This window comes from Ambystoma mexicanum, chromosome 4q (assembly GCF_040938575.1).
Source record: "Ambystoma mexicanum isolate Mex_15411 chromosome 4q, UKY_AmexF1_1, whole genome shotgun sequence".
Classification (NCBI taxonomy): Eukaryota; Metazoa; Chordata; class Amphibia; order Caudata; family Ambystomatidae; genus Ambystoma; species Ambystoma mexicanum.
In genome coordinates this window covers 1,011,385,550-1,011,406,290 of record NC_090928.1, presented here as the reverse complement: position 1 = coordinate 1,011,406,290, position 20,741 = coordinate 1,011,385,550, and the positions used below count along the sequence as shown (strand labels likewise).

At 43.5% G+C, this 20,741-nt stretch overlaps 1 long non-coding RNA gene across 1 annotated transcript in view; it reads right to left on the bottom strand.

Moving 5' to 3' along the window:
• Positions 1–20,689, bottom strand: part of LOC138468144 (uncharacterized) — a 67,163-nt gene extending 46,474 nt beyond the window's left edge. The window contains exon 1 of the long non-coding RNA XR_011268211.1: positions 20,533–20,689. This is a non-coding gene — a long non-coding RNA (uncharacterized lncRNA). The remainder of the gene's footprint in view (positions 1–20,532) is intronic.
• Between the last annotated feature and the right edge of the window lie 52 nt (positions 20,690–20,741).

Below are 20,741 nucleotides of genomic sequence, written 5' to 3'. Positions count from 1 at the left end.
TAGGATGCTGACATTGGGAACATGCATGAGTGATACACCAAGCCCCATAGGAAAGTTCCTATTAGAAAACTGCAAACCTCTACACTCTGTAGCATCCTATTGATAATACCCCACTCCACCCGGTCCTAAAACTAAATAAGCAGGGGACGGTAGTTCCCTAACTGGGAACTTTTCTTTGTTTCTTGCTTTTTACAACCCATATGCCAGGGTTGATTGTTATCTCCCCTGCACCTGAAGTTCATTCAATTCGATTTCGATTAGAATAACATTTAACATTTAACACGTTTCTACAAGTTACTGGAGAAAAACACAGGAGTGCATTGTGATAGTTTTGGTTGCCTAAGACTAAAAAGTGGGTAAAGTCAAATGGTAATTTTAAAAACATGTAAGTAAATACATTAAATTGCTAATACATTGTGTGGTCATGAATTGAAAAATGTGACCAATAACGTTTGCATATGGGGGGGGAGGCCGTAACAGAAGCTCTGTACTGGAGTAAGTGTGATTGTGCATGGTATTAGCACTAGACTACCAAAAGGCCCTATTGCAAAAATCATCACCTTCAATGCATGTTTGCACCAAAGCAAAGTTTGCCACAATGTTCCTGACATTGGGCGAACATTGCCCTGGTACAGCATTGCTCTGAAAGAATACATGTTTGCACTGAAGCAATGCATAGCCCCGTGGTAGTGGTACCATGCAAAACTGCCATTGCACCAGCGCAGAGTTTCTGTAATGATGTCCCGTGTGCGAATACTCTGATCATGCCTGCGTTAGGGTGCACACATAAGAAGGGGTGTATGGAAAGAAAATGAAGAAGTTGCTTCATAAGCTATGGGTGTAAGAAAGTGTAGCCAGAAAGGTAAATGCGTCCAGACTCCTAAACGCCAGGCTGAACAGTTTGCCTCATGAAGAAAGTGCATAATATTTACTTCTAACATATGGGAACATATTGGGTGACGTCGAAACATTGACTGGTGTTAAATGGCCAATCAATAGCCGTGCGACTGATAATTGAACGGGAGCTCAGGCATTAGGGAAAGGCTCTGGCCAGAGAAAGATCAGAGTTGGGTAATATTGTCCCATTTAATCATCTTTGCTAACATGATAAAAGGAAGAGAAATCCAGTGTGTGGGTGTTTGCTGATTGCATTAGCTGCAACAGATACAGGCATGCAGCGTTCAGCACTATGCTCCTGCTACATTAGGCGAGTAGTGTAACACTGAGAAGGCAGCATCCCGCGGTTTGTGGTGAGTCTGGAAGAAACGATGCATTGGGCTGAAGCGATGCGCACTCGAGATGCGGGAAGATGTCAACTCATTGACTGCAGAATGTAATCGCATAATGTTCTTCAAGTTTGCTTACACATTACTCCTTAGTAAATTTGCTGTTAAAAATTGAAGATTCCGAGAATATTGCATCCTTACATCATTTGCCAAAAATGCATGAGTAGTAAAATGAAAAACAAAATGCAAAATTTTCCATCCAAAAGATGAAAATATAGGATTAGATGAGCTCTCAAAAGAGACAGTGCCACATTAGGTTAAGAAAACACTTTCGTTTAAATTATTATATAGGGTTTGTTGTAACAACATTTCCTTCCACAACTGTGGATGAGCCCTTCTTGATTCCACAGAAGGAGCTGATCTAATGTTTATGTAGCCGAGGTGTTTTCTTTTTCCTCCAGTTACTCTCGAGAGAGCGACACAGAGTGATCACACACACAGATCTGAGTCGCTGGGCGTAAGAGGTTGACATACAAGAAAGAAGAAACCCACAAATTTAGCATGAAAATATAGGAGGTTCATCAAGTCATTTGGTATATCATCTGTGATGTCACCTGTGGTGGCATGAACCGTGCATGGTGTTGTTGATTTGTGGTAGCTTTGCAGCTCTACCTGGAGCATCTCAGAGGTTTTTATTTTTTATTCATAGATTTATAGGGCGCCACAGCCCGCAGGCATCAGGGCTCCAACATGTTTAATGTTTGAACTGTAGCCATGTTGCTGTTTTAACAAGATATATCTGCGAATTAGTAAAGTTTAATTTAACAGTTTGTTATATTTCTATAACTTCCCTTGGCAACCGTCCAATCAGTGACTCTTTTAAATGATATGATTTAATCACCACAGCAACATTCCTGCAGCGTCTATAGCGCCTCAATGATCTGGCATGTGGCCAGGCACTGTGGGCCTATCTACAGTACCCACTGGACATTGCCATTGTTCATGACCTAAGCCCATAGACAGTAACGCTACCGATAGTGCATGGCAGGCATGGCCTCAAACCATGCCCAATGGTCACTGGGCTCAGTGAGCAGTGACTCCGCATGCAGTGCCTGCCGGGCATGGCCGCAGCCCGTGAGTAGCGCTCTCTGGGCCTACATAGAACCATTCCCAGTGCTCACTCAACATGAGGCATGGACTCAGCCTTTCTCTGGGGGCTGATTCCTTGCCTGCAATGTATTGTTGGAAACATCAGCTACATTTGCAAAGACAATATCTTATTCATGAGTTTAAAAACGTCCTTTATCTTTGACAGCATAAGATAAAATGTGCATACCGCATCATGGATTGAGTTTGCATACTCACTGCAAAGTTCGCAAACGTAAAGGTCGAAAGTTCAGTCTTCATTTTATAAATGAAATGGCATATCTACTCCTTCTAAGGTTGCCAACTTGTCACCTGCGTTTGTGACTTGGCATAGGAATGTTGCCATTTAAGTGGCATATTACAGCCCCTCTGAGCTTTACCCAGGTAAAGGACCTGCCCTAGAGGGCGGCTATCCGCTGCTTGTAAGCCTTTTTGAAGTGTACCGTTAGAAGATGTGGGCACTTGTTGGTGACCCCACATTGTGATGCCATATATGGTGGCACAGGCAGTGCATAGTGGTGGATGCCAATTATGGTTGCATTGATAACCTCACATGGCACATGCACATGTTTGTTTGCTTTTGTATTGTAAAGATAACATTCCTTCAACTTAAGATTGTTTAGTGAATGTCAAGGTGGGCATTGTGCCAGGAACAAGGTTTTCAACCATAACTTGGTCACAAGGACCTTCTCTGCACTGTCCCTGTGTATGCACCTTGGTCAAGCCCAGATGGCAATGTGCCTGGCGTATGTTCTCTGGCCATGCTCGAGACACAGTGATCTTTTCTGCACTACTCATTAGACATGGAGTCTGACTATGTGCCCGGCAGAATGGCCTTCCCAACCCAACTAGTAAGATTACTGCTTCAAGGGCTTCATCCATGCCCTTGACACAGTGACCGTCTCTACGCTACCCACAAGGAATGCCCAGTTGTCCACCAAACCATCACCCTGTCTGGGGAGTTGCCTGCTTCCATGCTCCTGGCACAGTGACGGAGCCTGGTATGGCTGATGTGGCCATGGAATCCAGGCAATATGTCTGAGCCATGCTCCAAGCAGAGTGACATTGAGTGACATTATCTGCCCACATTTTATCTTACTTCAATGTTAATCCTTCAGCACCTTTTGGTCTACACGTTCAGAAATTCCCCTATATGCATCTGAATGCAACACTGTTTATTTCACCACTAGTATAAAGTTCCCTCACCCGTAGCCCCAAATAGAACTTCCCAAATCTATCAAATATATATTCAAATTTGAGCCCATTATCAAGAGGGCATGACTAGCAACCATGAATGGTGCTTATTCTTGAGGAGGGTACTACATTTGTGTCATAGTCATAAGTTATACTCCAGTCGGCATAGGCACTGAAGATGGAATCAGGGCCAATGGGGGCACTGTGGTTAAGATCACTCTGCCTAGGGCAACAGTGAACCTACTTTTCGAACCTGCATGCCACAACCTTTTGTGAAGGCAAGGTTAAGTTGAACCTACTTGCCGACCCCACCGGTTGTGGACTATAATCATAACTGTAACCACTTTTCCTATTAATGGTCTTCAGCCATGCCCTGGGCACAGTGATCTTACATTCAGAACATGTACAAAGACTGTGGTCATGCCATGCAGGCACTGTTTCTATTACATGACCAATCCCTCCTGAGCCTAATCTGTCCACCCCATTGCACTCCTTTGTATCCGATTATCTCTCTGTTCACCTGCAATAATTAGCACAATTGTGTGCATTTCCATTCTTAATAACTTTACACCGGAGGTATGCAACTATTTACGAGTGTGTGGACTGTTTTCATGTCCACATGTTTTTAGTTGTTCACATACCCCCAATCTGACAAACTCTACGCATCTGTTAATTGTTGTGCCTATTATTTGGCCCCCTCTTGAGATGTTCAGAAAACCTACATGCATCTGAGGGGCCCTCTCATTGTAACCTTACTCTACTATGAGATACCCAGCACCCACATCTTTACCACCCTCTTCACCACGCTTGCCAGTTGAGGAATCTGAAAGTGGAAAAGTACTGAATCTGTGAAACAATGTTTGAACAAATAGTGTCAAAGCCTTTTGAATGTGTGGCTGTTCACTGTGCAGATTTGTTTAGTTTTATTTATTTAATTGTTTTTTATAATGCACCTAATGCCATAGCTGAGTTTGGTTACTAAGCGCGGATCCAGGATTCAAACCTCTGTTGCTCTGCGTGGTCTTGTTCCCAAGACCAGCGTGTTGCATCTGTGCTATCCTCTGTTGATATGTAAAGTCTGTTAAGGTCGGAACTGTTCTCACAGGCATTCGCACGTTTGTTGCCTAAAAATGTTTCCCTTCCCTCCCAGATTCTTTGGTCATTGTAATATGTGCATGTTTTTTTTTGTTGGTATGCTCTGTGATGGGGTCATGGGTGTGTCCCTGTCAAGAGAGATTAAGGACCCCTCTGAACCTGAGGTAGGCAGTCTAGTAGAGCAATGGCAGTGTCTTACTTGCCCCAGAGATAGTGTAGAATAGTTAAAAGGGAACACCAATCATGGCTTCCCTGTTTGACCAAATTCAAGTAAGAGATTGTCTCAGGGAAACAGCTGACCCGAGTAACAAATGGAAGTGGAGATAATCTTCCAGAGGTGAAGAAGTGGGTTATAAAAATCCAATACTGTGAGTGTGCAGGGAAAGGAGTACATGTAATATTGTAAAAGCTATAGGTGGAATATGAGAACAGAGTCAAGTGTGTAGAGGGTGGAGGAGGATTTGATGGAAAATTTTGTTTATTTGTTGAGAATTTGGAGGTAAGTTGTGGGGTAAAATATAGTCCCTAAATGTCAGAAATAAAGAGGCCAGAGTGATTTGTGAAGTGTCATTGAAATATAAGGCCAGCATAGAAATGGTGATGTCAGACATGAGGCCTATTGAACTAATGATAGGCCTGAATCTCAAATGAAGGAGTTGTTGGGAAGAAGCTTGCACCTTCCTTCATTCCCATGCTTCCCAAGCACTTTAGAATTAGGCAAGACTTGTTTTAACTGTCTCTAAGCACTACAAAGGTCCAGGGGGGAGGAGGGACACTAAAAAGAAGGCCGTTATTTAAATATAAGGTGCAAATAACTATTAGCTGAATAAGTTTGTAAAATGTTACATTCTATTTAGTTTTTCTTAAAGAATGATAAAGAGCAGCAGGCTCTGTGCCAAAAGGAATGAGGCCTGCGGTAAAAATGGGTTGCAGAGCATGTGGTGTTGCGTCACTGAGGCTAAGCTCTGGCAGAGCACACGAAGTGGCTGAGCAGCTATTTGCTGTCTGTCAAAAGCCCATGTATGCTAAATGGCGATTTAACATGCTCAATGCATGACATGCAGAATTATGGAAAATAAGGGTTTAAGGGAAGTTACAGGACCAGATAAAAAGTATGGGAGCATGACAGGAAAATGTGTTTATATATAAATGTTTATAGTATAGCAGAATGATGAAAAATGAAGCTACAGTGTATTCTTGCATAGGCCAGTAGTATGGTAAGTAGTATGTCCTAAACGGAAGCCCCACCGTGAAGACGGAAGACTGCAGCATCCCTTGTAGGGAAGAAAGACAGTCTTGGATGAAGCCATGCCAGTATCCAGTAACCAAGTGAATAATGATATAAGCCTCCTGCCTAGCATCAGTCTGGAGGAGCTTGGAGCGGTTGAGAGACATAATATGCCATTCAGGGAGCAGAGTTCTTTGCCCCATCCCCATTTCTGTACAGATTTAACTAGTTATCCTTGCAAGATATGACTCTTGGCCTTAATAACCTATAGGGGTGCATTTAGTCTGGTGTAAGCATGATTAGGGGTACCCGTATAATTAAGGGGCACCCCTGTAAATTGGGCTACCTTTCAGAGACATATGCTGGGAAGTCAAAAAGTGTGAAGATATGCGCAGTTCATTTCAGCAAGGAAGGGGAAAGACATGTGGCTGAAAATGCTGTTGAACTAAATCCATGGAAAGCTACACTTTCTACTTAAAGAGACAGATAGCAGTGTGTACAATATCTTCATGCAACATGAGATGGTGATCCTGAAATCTTAATTGAAACCAAGCTTCTTGAAAGTATAAGAAATAAAAGAACTTCCTTTTACCTCGTCTAAATGACAGTATGCTAAGAGAAGTGCTTCTAGGTTTCAGAGTTCGAACATGGTTTTCTCATATAACTGCCCTATACATATGGACAATCCAGAAGTAATACTCATGTCTTTTGCAACTGTGAGATTGAGGAAAGTACATTACACATGGATATAAGGCCCATGTAAAATGTCATTTAAAATGCATTGTGTGTGAGTTTAACAGCCATTTCTTGCAGAATTGTACATGCAGCTGGGCATTTCTCCTGAAAATGAAACTTAGCCTCCAAGACCTTTCCTCTGCTGGTCCGGGGGAGGGAGGTCTGGGTGTCAACCATCAATCAGGTCCATTGCTTAAAAAATATAAAGAAATACACTGCCTAGATTTAAACCCCAGTGGAAATAGATTAAGCCATGCCTGTTCTTTCAGCAGACGTGACCTTGAGGTCACAACTCCCATAAAATGTACATTAGAGTTGTAGCCAGTGCCATTACAGGGCCAAGAAGGGAAAGGCGAAGATAAACATGAACCAGCATCTGGCTCATCACTTGCTTAAGGGGAAACAAAACTTAAGTGAACAAAGAAAGGCTCGAGTTTAGTTAATGGAAAAATACATGTTATTACATAAAAAGGGCAGCCTGTATGTCACAACGGTTGTTCCAGACTTTTATTAAAGATGACAGTAACCCCCTTTGAACTGTGCCAAACAAAATGTTGTGTGATAAACATGACAGAAGTTACTAATGAAAATTTGATTTGGGCCTGCCCTTGATTCCAAGAGATTTGAAAGTTGGTGTGAGAGTGATGGAAAGAATTAACATGGGAACTATGAAATGGAATATTTTTCACTGATATCGCTCCTCAGTAAATGAAGAAAAACTGTATCTCTGCATAGGAAGGGCGTGCCAACTTCAGATTAGCATATGATTGGCCTTAAAATGTAGTTCTTAAAAATATATCCATACATCTAAAGATTTGACGAATTAGGGTACTTGCCATGTTGATAGGTTTTCCGAGTTTCAAGAGCCCAAGACCACATGTCAGTTTGGGATGACAACGCTTTCTCCTCTCACAGCTTTCCTTACTCACACCCCTCATCTCCTTGTCCTGTTAGCACACAGGTCAGAGGTGGGTGGGGAAAACCAATCAATCCCTTTTGCGGGAATCATAATAAGTGTGAGATGTAATTTTCCCTGTAAGTAGACCAGTTGAATTAGAACTGGGATTTTTCCAATTATTACGGTAGGTAACCTGCTGCTGAACTCTTGCGAGAAACACCCAAGCAGAGAGGCCCCAAATCTTGGATTGGAGAAAGGAACCAGGAGACATAGAAGCTGATTGGGACCCCTTGGAGGAACCAGAAGGGACTATCCTTGACTGACACCATTTCTGTTCAGAGGTGCCCTGCTGTTCCCTGATGCACATTACAAGGCCCTGCATTTTTCTCAAGCATTGTTTTAGTTATTTCCCCACAGCAAAATACCCTGTTTGCCTGTGTAGATCCTTATCATATTTAAAGTAAATCAATAAATTTCCCTATAGAAATCACTGGATGAGTTTTGTTGGCATTCGAAACTAACAAGCTCTTCCTGGTGTGTTTTTAGCCGGTACAGACATAATGATTTGCAAAAAGAATTAATCCCAAAACCCTGAGTACAAGTGAGGGTGCAGGGTGCAAAACAAAATTCCCCATTGATCCCCTTCATTTTAAATCAGAAGTGTGAAGCCCTGTATTTCCTTTGGATGTGTGTGCAGGTATCAGGTAATATTATCCCCATATATATGGTCGCCGTAAATAATATCGCCGGGAAAAGGTTGCGGCGATATTATATGGGTGACCATATATATGGGGAAAGGGGCAAAAAAAAAATGTTTAAAAAAAAAAATGAAAAAAAAAGTTTGGGGGCTGCGGCGGTGTCCCCCGCATGTTCCATGCAATAATGTCGCCACAAAAAACGGCCATTTTTCAGCGATATTTTTGCATGGCGAGATTTTTGTGGCAACATTATTACATGGAACCGTGTGTGCGCACTGACCCTAACCACAAAGCTCTCTCTGTTCTTTGTAGGTGTAGCAAAATGATTTATCCCATTGTTTTTCTTTCCCTCATATTGCATCTGCGGTAATAAGTGGATTGGAATCGTTTTTTCCAAACAGTGCATTTTATCATAATCCCAAAACAATTTTCCCATTTTATTCTCACTCTCTGCCACTGGCCTTCAATTCAGAGGGGTGAAGTCTAATTGATGTTTGGAGGGTGGGGGTTGCTGGGAGCAAAGTATTATAACCAAATCAGCAATCACTTTGTGTTTTGAATTGTTCTTTTTCTGTATGGTGGGTGGTTTGAAAAGAAAGCTGCAGGGAATTGTGACTGCATATCTCAGTATTAGTTCTGTATTGGTGCCCTTACAGAAGTCATTTTTTTTTTCTTGTGTTGCCACAGCATTGGTGGCTGATGTTAGTCTGCTTGTCAAATGCGGTTTAAATAAATTAATAAATCTATATGCTTACTACAAACCGGGCTTGTTCCTAGTCCATTGTGGCACCGGGTATTTATTGGGATTGGGTGTGAGACAAGTTGGAGACCTTACCAAACTGAACCTTAACAAAAGAAGAGTGATTAAACCATGACAAAATGTTGTAATTGAGACAGAAATACCAGTTGTGTGTGAGAGTGATTGAAGGTAATTTTTAAGGAAGAGCATGAGGGAGGTTGAGAGTAGAAGTGGAAGAAAGCAACAGAAAGAGAGAAGGAGAGTACCTGTCGGATTGCGCTGTGACATGTTCAAGTTCGGTTGGACGAACCACAGCACTCAACACAGAAGACACTGTAATATTTTATTTTTCATCCCCAAGATGTGATACCAAAGCTTTTGACGTCCAGACATTAAAGCGCAGAAGAACAACTCTACATAGTAGAACAATGCTGAAGACAAAACCGAATGATGGGGTTAGTCAGAGGAAGCAGTCTGGCCAAAAATAGATTTGGAAACATGGATGGGCCATCTTAATAAAATGCACATATAGGCAGACAGAGAGAAGAGGTTGTAGAAGAGAGGAGAAAGGTTTAGGGAATGGAGAGTGAGGGAAACGATTGAGAGATGGTAAATGGAGGAAAAGAACATCAGGGCAATCAGACTATTACCCTAGGTCACGTAGGAAGCAACTAAGGAAGTCATATAGGGCCATGCCCACTAGCCCCTCCCTTGGATAAGAACATACCAGAGAGTAGGGGTGTCCTGGCTATAGGGAATTGGCACTAAACAACTATTGGAGTAGGGAGACTAGGCTAGGGAGCTGGGGGCAGCCTCAAAGGTTGAGGGGAGCGTGTACAGGGACCACCCATAGACTGCAAGCCCCAATTGTCTGTTTTTGTATGCTCATTGTTGTAGCAAAAACTGAAACTGTTCTGCATTGTCCTTGTGGCCCATTGAGAGCCCTATCACGGCTCTCACTCCCAGAATAATTGGATTTATAAAAGACTCTTACTATGTCACTTAGCGGGCACCCAGGGCTCTCGCTGACATTATGAAAACAGTTTAAAAAATGTAGACCTTCAAATCCTGCAAGTGCTACGTTTGGGCGCAGATGAATTTCTCGTCTTTTTTTGGCACGCAGCGAGGTGCGTTATGGGATGGTCATTATCTCGGAACCTGGTCTCCAAAATCTGTATTGCTTGTGGAATAATCTGAAGACTGCTTCCTTGAAGGCCTTACGGTTGAGGGCAGCGTGATGGAAGCAGATGCGGATGCCGCCAGCAGTCTAGCTAGCAAGTCACTGTTCTTACTGACCAGTGGCACACGGACTCTCTCCTTTGCGGCCTGGGATGGGGTGATGCCCAGGTAGCTGCATGAGTTGTGTGGCGCTGATGGCCTGAGTGCTCCAGCTCCAAGAGGATGACCGGTGAAGAATGGATAGGCCTAAACACTCAGAAACAGACAGTGGTAGTGCGGTATTCACCTTTCATCATTCAGTGGAAGAAATAATCCCAGACTTTCATAAGATATGAATTGTACAAAGGAGTCTGTTATGCATTGAGCAGTCTGAAAATGTCATTATTATAATGCATCACAAATTACTTTAAAAATCCATTAATATTACTTTCAGTCGGGGGCCTGAATCATTTAGCTCTCCGGAGATTTTGGACTCCAACTCCCAGCAGCCCTTGCCAGCAAATCAAATAGTGAGGTGTCATAGGTCAGTAGTCCAAAACATCTGGAAAGCTGCAAGTTTCAGACCCCAGCTGTACATTGTCAAGTCGGTGATTTGTTTACCAATGGAAACCCTTTATGTACATCAAGCTGTAGCTCTTGAACGCCCGAAGTTGTTCAATTGAATAATATGTGTACTGTACAATGGGGTTTTATTAGGTAGCTGCTTTGGCATTGAAGGCCAACTCGCTACCCATAGGCCCATTCGTTTCAAAATTTTAAGGAGAGGTTTTCTTTACTTTACAATTTTGGGCAGTGGGGTGGGGGGTGAGATGTGCAGTTTTGCTGGATGTGACTTCTTGATATTGGAGCACGGGAGATGATGGATAGTTCAGGAAACCGGTGGCCGAGCACATGCTCTGTCTGTTCCTGTCGCGCGCTCTCCCGTCGCTGTCACAGCGGGTTAAGTCGCCCGGCCATGATATGCTGCTGCCATCATTGGTCTTCCTGGGCTACTGCTGGAGGCGCAACAACCCTGGCCTCATCTGACGAGAATCTGGCGCTTGGGGGGTTAAATTGCACGGGTTCCCCGTGTTGATCCAATTCCGCCTGGGCGGTAATATTAGCAACTGCGTTAATAATTCAAATGCCAGGCAGAATGGGGTGGTCAGAATTCAGTGCTGCTCTATTTGGGGGTTGGAATGAGTCACCTCATAGAGTCACGCGACCCCCACCGCACCCCAGCACCTAGGCACACACGTGCGGATGGCATTAGACTCCCACATGCTTAGCTGCCCCTCCCCCCACCTTGCCTGTCGCTTGAAGCCACGGTATCCTCGGGCTGTGTAACAAGCAATTCATGTCAGCTCACGGTGGAGATCATCGGTGTTTCCACCAGGGAAATATTTGCAGCCGCCCGGCTCCCTTCATCTGTTTATAGACCCGTCCCCCCACCCTTCTAAGTCAGGTAGGGACGACTGCCATGAAGCACTATGACCCCCCACGCGTCCCGTCCCTGCGTTAGTCAGACTATACATTAACGCATTTCTACAACTGTCGGCGGGGAGGTCACGGTGGAGCTTCCCGAACACCAGGTCATCGTCACATCCCCCCCCCCCCGGCCAATCACCGCCCAACCGATTGGGTGTATTTCGGAGGCTGGGTGTCTGCGCCATGTTTACAGGTGGAGAAGCCCAGCGTGTCTGAGCGTCAGGGCGCGCGCCCCGTAGGGTCCCAAGCGCCCTCTCTCCGTTTGTTTATTTATTTGTTTGGTGTACGCCAACAATGACTTCATTAGAAATGCAACGTGTTGGCTGGTGAGAAGGAATTCGAACGCGCCCTCTTCTCGGTGTATTCTTTATTATAATCATCTTTCTGGAGGAAGTGCTAATTTGCGCTTTTCGGCAGGAATATTTCACGTGCGATTATCATAACACACCGCGGCTGCCGAATTGGCCTAAAAGGCCGCAGTGACCTTGACTGCCTGCTCCGTTTAGTGAGCGGTGCTTAACATTCAGGAAACAATATAACTGCAACTCATGTATTAATGCGTAATCGCGGAGCGTTAACTCTTGCTGTGTAAACAGAGGCCGTAAGGAGCGTGGAAGGCCTGCTGCGTTTTTGTGTCGCGCGAGCGGCGCTTTATCAGTGCAAACACGCGCAGGATTTGCGTGATGTCTACGGGGAATACCCCGTGACGGAGGCTGCTTTTCCCTTTGCGCGTGCACCAGTTTATGATTTAATTTTTTCTGACATGCCACCGGTCATATTATGACTTTCACAAAATGAAAGCGAAATAATCCGGTATTAATTAAGCAGAGGTACTGAATCCCCTCCCGCTGCGTAAGGCGTGGGAGACAGCCTCCCCTACTGCCTTCCTGATGAAAGTTGGTGGGAGGGGGTTAACAGGAGTGGTGGCACTGATATTTACCACCAGTAAGATGGCATGTGCTTTCTGGATGGGTGCTGTCAAGGGTCATCTTAATACGGAACATGTGTGTTTGTTTGTACACCATAACATATACATGGCTGTGTAGCCAAACGCACATACATATAGCCAGGCCGTGGGCATTTGCGTATTATTAAATGGTAGTATGTTTTACCTCGCTCCACATTATTTGCAAGTTGCGAATTATTTGCAGTGATGCCTACTTACATATGTGCTGATAACATGTATATAAAAAAATAGGCATGTGAAATGATGCTCGATTGGTAGCAAGCATGCATTTTTTTTTATTTTTTTTTACATAGTGTGGCATGTGACTACCACTTTGCCTTGGTTGTTCCTTGGATAATAGTTTGATCTCGGTGGAAAGTACACACAGCCACGCTGCTTAACTGACACATGGCGAGACCTGGCAAACAGCGTTGATAATATTCAAGCAAACATGCTCTTCTCTTTCCATCATGTTAGGCTATATGTCGGGTACACTTAAGCCGGATGAGATCGTGCTTGACATGTAGCTTTGACCATACCGTGCCATACCTTATATGACGCACCGTTTAGTCGTATCAGAATTCAGATATCCAGTTTGGGCCGCAGTGGCCTTTATCATGCCGTTGACCTATAGCAACTGTTACTGGCCAATCGAAATGGCAAATAGCCTGCCAGTAGTTTCAGAAACTTGAACTAAACAATGGTTAATGGGTGTGGCTTGCCCAAGCTCACACAATTTGGTCAAGGGGGAATGCCAGCATTCAAACTCGTTTTTTTTTGGTTCCGCGGCCAACCACTGTAGTCCGCGGCACCTTCCCTATACTACTCATAGCTAAGATTATGTGATTTGATATGATTTGATATTTACAACGTGCCTTTACACGAGTGTATGTGGGCGCCCATTTTACAGTGTGCACATTGTATATCAAATGTACACGGTAAAACATCTTTCTACCATCACATAACGTATCTGGCAAGACTAAGTGTACAGCTTAGAACATAACAGATGAGAAAAACTGGGCCTGATTTACAAAACGCGTTTTCAATGGGATTGCACCATTGTAAAATTATTGTATAAATCAGGCCCACCAACTGTTTGATGGTACTGGCCTACGTAATGCATATTTAACATATACAGCCAGACTATACAATTCATAGGTTTTGGACCATGTCAGGCGAGGCATAACATATACCTTGCAATATATCCGTCTTATACGATTCATGCATCTGAAGTCATATCTGACACAAGATAGACACATGCTTACATCGTGTTTGTATATACAAGGATTGAATCTTACATCACATCAGAAAATGCAACGCATATATATTGGAGCATATCAGACATGGCACAAAAAAACGTTTAGATGATATTGGGACATATTATATGTATATCACAGATCGTATCATACTGTACCTGGCACGCTTCTTACATCATATCATACAATACCTGGGTGCCTGATTTACGAAGCGTGTTTCAATGGAACTTTCCCATTCAAAAAGGCTTTTGTAAATGCGGCCCATTGTATACAGCTTAGATCTTAAAGGACATGATATGCGGTAACTTAGAACATGTCACACTATAAAAGGTGCACATCTTAAATCATAGCAGCGAAAAGACAGCATAATATTTATATTATATTGGGCTCGACAGGGAATGTATCTTAAATCAGATGAGAGCTAACAAGTCATGCTTCCTGGTTCATGGGCAAAGACATACAGCATAGACCATAGTGGCCCTTTTGTGTGAGATCATACCGAGTTATGCATGCAACACAGCTCAGATCATTTACTTGTATTCATGGCATATATCTGAGATGATTCTAAACATGGCATACGCCTTAGATCGGCTTAGGCGAGCCATGGCATGCAGGTTCACTTCTACAGGACCACATATGGCATATTGTTTAGCTCTCACTCAAGTGCACCTGGCATATTGCTTGCAGCACAGTGGGCATTGCTTACAGCAGATTGTGCAATAGGTGGCATACAGTTTAGGAAAGACCGGTTTCCGGCAACAGAAGAATATAAGAATTGAGAAAATGTGAAAGCTGATGGAAATACGTTACACTCTTAATTATTGTAGGGTTTCCCCTCGAGAAGTGGCTTCTTTTTTAAGATGTGTTTCTAAAGGGAAAGCGGGGTGATGATAACACATTGAAATACACACATTTAGCAGATTGCTCTGTTAGCCGGCTAGGAGACAGTACAATACCCCACTTGTTAGCAGCATGCCCTTACATAGATGTGTGGAATACATTACAATTGAACTAGAAGTGGGAGGGGTGTGTTAGGACCAATCCTTCCCTTGATGCTGACAATTATACCTGCATAGGACCGCACCTGCAGGGTGTCTGCTGTTTTGCATGTGCAGTTCACTTGTCAGTAGCCCTGCTTGGTGGAATGTTAATAAAATGTTGGTTACACAAGCCTATCTGTCAGTGAATTAAATCAGTGGGTTAATGTGCTTTCTGCGGAGAATGGCTTGGAACCAGCATGTCACAGGTTTGAATCCTGGGGCGTGGACTCGAGCAGTCCCGCTTCAGTGGTTTGTAAAGTGGCCCCCATTCATTTGATGCATGGAGACTCGCCTTTGTGTTATTTGATATAGCACAGACCCAACTCCAAGGTGCAGTCGAGCCCATTGAAGATGACGTTTACAGTACAAGGATCATCTTACACACATCGATAGTTTTGCTTTGTGGATGGAGTCCGGATTGCACAATCCACAATGACACGAGGGATTGATGAATGAATTTTTATAATGCGCTTAATACAAGGGACCGGTCTCTAAGCGCTGGACCGGGATTCAAACCTGTGTTGCTTTGCGTTGTCTTGCTTCCAAGAAAAGCGCGCTGCCGCTGAACTATCCTCCCAACCATGGTGGGAAAGAAGTGGGACAGCAAATTGCACAGGTGTTGTATGACACATTTTCACCATGTGCAGCCTATTCAATCAGTCAAAATGAGGTCTATTTCGGGCACAGGCTCATAACATCACATATGAACCCGATCACAAGACGTCAAAAACACCGTGCAAAGTCAAATAATCACCCTTGTTACAACCCACTTGAATACACATTTTCATCAGCAACATTCTAGAGCAATATAAAGGATAGTGATTTCCCCAAAATAAATGAATGTATTGGCCACGTGGGGACGATGGGCTCAGAATATAGGTCTCCAGCTTCCATATTCTTAAGACCATGGGCATTACAAGACTTTGATGTAATGTATGTTAGAGACATTAACCCGCAACGCTAGCATTCTAACATTGGAATCCATGTTTACTCCATGGTACTACCATTGCTGAGGTTTTCGCTCCTGACTACTGGCAACGAATACTCAGCGGGCATTCAACATTAGACATCTGTGGTTGGTACCCGTGCATGTACTGGGATGCACGTGAAGTGTATGCGTTTTGTTATTGGTAGGCATGTCTGATGGAGTTGCATTCCTCTATAGTAGGCACAGTCTACATGTTCTACTGGTTGCTGGATGTGGATCTCATTTGGTTCTACAGTGCAAACCTTTGTTTCTGATGTTTTTTTATTTGTTTTCGTTTTTTGGTATATTGGTTACAAAAGACTTGTCAACCTTAACAATTCATAGAAGATTTAAGATGCATGCATAAAATAACAATACATACAAAGCTTTTTTAAAAAAACCCAATCATAAAAAACACTTCCTATCGAAAAGATAAAATGAGAAAACAATTCAACTGTTGTTTACTAATATTAATCTAAAGCTCCCTACTCAAAAGGAGAAACATTCGATTATTAGAATTCAATTATTGAAATCATTTTTTGTTAAACCCAGGTCCTTAAAGAATCTAATAACAGCTAATGCCATTGGAGTTGCGTATCCAGTTAAACACCTTATCCAAAACATTTCACTTTCCACACACACCAAAATATAAACACGCTGATTCAAATGTGTTTCATATAGGCTTTGGAAAATATGTAAGGATATGCTTCTATGTCTCAAGTTTTGATTTTTGATACACATTTTATATTGCAAAATGTTATCAAAATCACTTATCTACAGAAGTCTTAACATAAGATGGAAGTATTCTAATGAGCTCAAAGGAATAATGTAAACTAATAAAAATGCGAAACACGTATGTGAGGAGGGGGTGCATTTCTTATGAAATATCTCCCCCTGTCCACCCTACACTCTGCACACCTCCTGCAGCTGCCCCAATGGGAATCGGTCCTTAAGTCAGTCTGTATCTTATGTCCAGACTCCTTGTTATAGACAAGTGCCAGGGAAGTGCACATTTCAGCAGAGTGCCCAAGGCGTCCTGCTTTAGAAACCCCAACCACTGGCACAGTGCAGCTGACCCTGTTGCCAGCCAAGGGACACATCTACCATGTGTGTGCCAGTCTCTGGTGAGAGAAAACAGGTTTCAGTGAACGTGGGCTATATAGGGGATGGAAAGTTTGCAGGGTATCTTCGAGATGAAAGTGGAGGTCTAGGCAAATGAATGAGTACTTATAGGAAATAAGAAACCCATGTTATCAGCGGTCGCTGATAAAAAATAAGTGAGTGTTCATATAGAGTGTTTATTAAGGAAATGTGCACAGCAGTGTCTTTGTCCAGGATATTATGCAGAGTGAACAGCTTTTCCGTTTGTATTTTTCGGTACATGCGTATATAAGGCAAGCTCTGAATACAGTGAGTAAACTCTTATGACATATGCTGTTGACAGCACTGTATGAAAATATGCTGATTCGACGTTTTCCCGAGTCCATATGGACACTACTAATCCTTGGCCTGCCGTGACTCACTCATTCATTCATTTGGTTGAGTGGAGGTGCACAGCACCACTCTGCCTCCTTGCGGCCAATTCCGACCTCCCAGAGTTAATACAGACCCGACAGAGCTGGATTGATGACAAAGCAGAGGCTGGATTGCCAGACACGACATCCCCTTAGGTACTGGGTGGGGTGCTGTCCTCTCATTTCATGCCACTGCAAACTGTGTGTGCCTGATTGGCATCAGTACCCTGGTGCAGATGCTTACGGAAACACAAGAAAACTTTTACGCCACTTGACTGGGAAAATTAACAAGGTTCCTGTGACTCAGACTATTTTACATTCTTTACAGTTAAAAATAAATATTATTATGACTGTCGACAGATCATATCTTTGTAGTACTAATAAGAGATCTGGTGGAAATGTAGCATCAAACGGCACCTTTTATTATTTAATCGCCACTCAAAGCAGAGCCTCAAAAAAACAATTGTGCGTTGGAGAGCATTTGAGAGCCCGTTCCGTTAAGAGAGACCGGTTGTTATCAGTAGCGAGCTCGGTTCTATTTCTTGTCCCCGATCTCACAGCCACATTTGCATCTTAATTGCATGGTTCGAATGTGACAGTGTAGGGTGGCCCTCAGCATCTGGCAATTTGACAATCCTTTTCAAGACGGAAGACGCGGAGGATCCCGCCAGCTGATTGTGGCGCATATCCCTGTCGGAGCTGCTTAGTTCATGCCGGACAGGTTCTCTGCAGGCCCTGGGCACATCCACATGGCACTGGCTCCCCACCGCTGAATGCTCATGCAGGCACCATCATGCTTCCAAAGATTTCAATTTGTAGGACGTGCACTCTTGTGTTAGAGGAAGGGGCAGGTTCAAAGAGGTGGCATTCACACCTCTTCATTATTCAGCTTTATGTGCCCATTAGAATGAAGCCACTTTGGTGTACGCTGAGATGATGCGAAGCGGAAAACAATCTTTCCGAAGCCTTCGCGGGTGAGACCAGTCAATTAGTGCAATTGATGGGCTCGCATTGCTCCAGAAAATAAGGAACTTGCGATTGACTGTCTGGCTCCTGCTCCTGTCAGTGTGGTAAGCTTGTATCTTATACTGTGCTGAATTTGTGAGGTTTCAGTTGTTGCCTTAGCGTGGCGATTGGCTGTCAGTGTTGCAAGACTGTATCCAGTTTCATGTCGGGGGTGTGAAGGTTCAGTTTCCTGCCTTAGCTTAGTGATTGGTTGTCAGTGCAGAAATGTTGTATCTACTTCTGTGCTGAACATGCAAGGATGTAATTGTTGCCTTAGCTTGGTGTTTGGTTATGGTGCCTCTGAAGGGTGTACCGATGTGTGTAGAGTCATGCAACAGCTCATTAAGACATCACTCACAGCAACTTTAACCACACGAGATTTGCACCACAAAACACCACAATGTTTTGATTTAAAAATAACAATTATGTTTCAAAGTAAGTGGATTCGTGTTTGCTATAGATGTCTTGTTTTTAGGGTTTTGCTTTTTTGTCAGTGACAGGACATTTTGTTCTTATCACTCAATGGGTTTTTTGTTGCAGTTTCTATATGTTCAGGGTTCTTGCAGGTTTGTGTCTCTCCAACTCTCTTGCATGATCAGTGTTTAGCTGCAGTGTTTAGATGTCAGCTTCCTCAAAAAGGTGTTTCCTTTTGTGACGCGGGTTGGTCATGGGGGCATGCTAAGATCATGTGTAAAAGCTGGCCCGAGAGGCGCTTGAATGTAGCCGCTACGTTTAGGATCCCATGTCGAGCTTTTGGACTACACCCAGTGGAGTGCCCAATGAGCGTGCAACAAGACTGCACATATTACTGTCATACATGTATTAACTTTGTATGCAATTTGAAGAAAACATATCCCCAAGGCATTCAAGCATTTCCTGCTAACACGTATGTGAACGTTAAACTACATTGAATATCAATATGTTTTCAGAAGTGCACAATTAGGGGCAATTCTCATAATAACTACGATAGGGCAAGTCATAGAGTGCAGAGGTGAAGATGCCCAGACAAAATGTGGAATTTGAATTCCTGGCCTTCTGTGAGTGACTCGCTGCCATGCAGTGCCCTTATGCCCCAGGGTACCTGGTGCACTATATAAATGGAAAACATAAACATAAACATGCATTGCTTGGCATAGCAGACAGCAGCCAGATGTGATCTGCCAGCTGCCAAAATAACAACAAATATACTGAGCAAGGCAGTGACATTTCATCTTTCTAGCGTAAAATAAATATGTGTTTCTAGGCACTTCATGGGGTGTGAGAAACGAGCAACCCCATGTATGTGTATCTACCAAAAGATTGACATGCATGTGTGTTTAAGTGCCGAAATCTTGCAATAGCACACCTATAGACTAGGGGATATGCTAATGAGCAATGACGTAGCCGTAAGGTGATAGGGCTGCGGCCCAAAAGCATCTCAATAAACACACAGGTCAACTGCCAAATGATGCAAGGTCTATTCGCGCGGGCTGGGATGTTCACATACATTCACAATGTATCAAAGCCTTTACATGTGAGGTTAGTTGGTTTCTAAACACATCCGGATTTGACAAACAAGGGCTGAGGTGCAGACAGATACAGTTAACTGGCCAGGAGCACAGTGTTTGGCCAATTGGGCACCTGGAGCCAGGAACGCCAGTCTCTTGCTTCCACGGGGTGCCACTTGCCCACTAGAGAAGACCCCATCATTCTCTCCCCAATTCTCAGGCAAAGTTTCAATCAGACTTCTTCACTTAAGTTTGAGAGTGAGACATCAGATAATTCTATGGAAGGGGGTTGTGGTGTCATTGGTTAACCCCTAAAATAGCTCAGCAGGATAAACACTCACTGCCGAGGTGAGTGTGTGAAGTACAGACTCATGTTTTCATCCTTCCCAGGTTGTTAAAAGAGTACCAATTACGGACAGGTTTTAATAATTGTGTGTGTTTGTGTATGTGTATCTATGCTTTGGTGAAAGCATTATATTAATAATACATGCTATTGCACGTATTACAGTGCTTAGAAGCATGTGAAGTCAATATTAAACGCCACATAAAAGAGTCTTACTGTATAGCTGTGATTGACATGCCGTCTACAAAAAATCAACACGAAATAGAAATGGCAATGGCGAATGCAACTTTCATAAAAGAAAGCTCGGGAAACACGCACGCACTCACACACGCACTCGTGCACACAGACAGCACGCACAGAATTCTATACCTTATGTCGAGCTCCTCTGAAACATGGATTTAAAAGCTGCATATGTTCCTCCTGGCGGGATGTGTTTACTCTTACCAGACACCGGGCACACACGGGGGGCAAGCTGGCTGCATTCCCTTTGTCCTGCAGCACTACGAGCATGCTTGTGGCATTTACAGCGTGCTTCCCCCCCACCCCGCCCCCATCGTCTACCCTAGCCCCCGCCCCCT